Source organism: Aethalodelphis obliquidens, unplaced genomic scaffold, assembly GCF_003676395.1.
Source record: "Aethalodelphis obliquidens isolate GAN/ISIS:26980383/991018 unplaced genomic scaffold, ASM367639v1 scaffold11, whole genome shotgun sequence".
NCBI classification, from domain to species: Eukaryota; Metazoa; Chordata; class Mammalia; order Artiodactyla; family Delphinidae; genus Aethalodelphis; species Aethalodelphis obliquidens.
Window position 1 is genome coordinate 736,994 of NW_020837955.1, and position 1,388 is coordinate 738,381.

Genomic DNA, 1,388 nt, shown 5'->3' on the forward strand with positions numbered 1-1,388 from the left:
TCACATATATGCCAAATCTTAGATAAATGGGTGCATTATAGATGAGCAGTAAGTATGGGTATATGGTGGCCAGGCGACCTTCAGAGTGCTCTACAGGGTTTAATACACAGGATGTGTTTCCACTGATTTATGCTAAAACTTGCCGTCTCTGAATCTTTAACATAACCAATTCCAAATCTACCTGGAGAAGGGTGGTATCTTTTAAAGTTTTCTCCAAGTCATTGTTTTCTAGCCATGTTTCGGTTGCTGCTTGCTCTTCCAGGGTTCAGTTGCTTGCGGGCCTTCTTTAGGATCCTGAATTTTTCATCTGTCTCACGGTCTCCAGATGTTAGCCGAGATACAGTGTTCCTTGGTGTGCTCTGTGGGGCAGGGGTAGGTGCCATATCTTGGTTCTTGTCATTTCCTGCTTTGCAGCCTTCTTAGTCTCATATTTCCTTTGATTTTCAAGGACTGCTTTTGATAATGGCTTATCATTTCCTGGTTGTGATTTCTTATTCTGGAGTGGTTTCTTCTCAGGCAGCTTGGAACTGATGATTAGTTTTTTTTTCTTAAAGCTGAGAATCTATCAACCATTGTGAATTTATGTTCCTAATTGGGTACTTCCCTTAAAACTGCTTGGTGAGCTATTGTTCTCGCTGGAAATAGTCCATCCAAAAATGGTTGCCAGGACAGGGCTGGCATAATACCAAACTTGTACCCATTATTAACGCACAAGCTGGGAGCATGCATGGCAGTAAAAATGTGCTCCCCACCTGGGCACCAAGCAAAGTATGTAGGATCAGAGGTTACTGGTTTAGAAATAGGGTTGCACTTAAAAATATCCCGTGATTGCATTTGTCCCTCATATTTTTAAATCTAGCTAGCGTTAATATATGGCCATGAGGACTAAGTAAGCTACATTCGAATGCCAGTTCCAAAGTCAAACGCTGATCACATTTCAAGCTGAAAATCATCTCTTTGGCAGGCATAAATCCATAAAGAGCATAAAACTCAGTAGACCTAGAATTCCAAATTACATCATAAGTGGAGCTGTGCTTTGGTAATTGAACAGATTACAGCATTTCCTCCATTTGCTGCAGGTAACACATCATTTGCTCCCTGTAGCGGGAAGTTCCTGTCTTGTCAAATCTGTCCTAGCCATTACAGCACAGCAGTTGCTTTTTTATTCCATAACATCATAACCTTATCAACCTTAGAGGAATGATCGTTGGCTAAACCTGCATGAGGTCCACAAAAGTTGGGGTATAGACATAACCTAACAAATACAGGTGCACTTTTACTCCCTGGAACACTCCCCTTGAGTGATTGGAGTCCAAGTGATGACACACAATATTTACGCAATTATTATGTGCAATAGGTAGTCAATATATATTTGTTAAATGAATTAA

At 40.6% G+C, this 1,388-nt stretch overlaps 1 pseudogene; it reads right to left on the reverse strand.

The window, feature by feature from the left end:
- Positions 1-312: 312 nt before the first annotated feature.
- LOC113623625 (eukaryotic translation initiation factor 2A pseudogene) lies at positions 313-1,043 on the reverse strand (annotated as a pseudogene).
- Between the last annotated feature and the right edge of the window lie 345 nt (positions 1,044-1,388).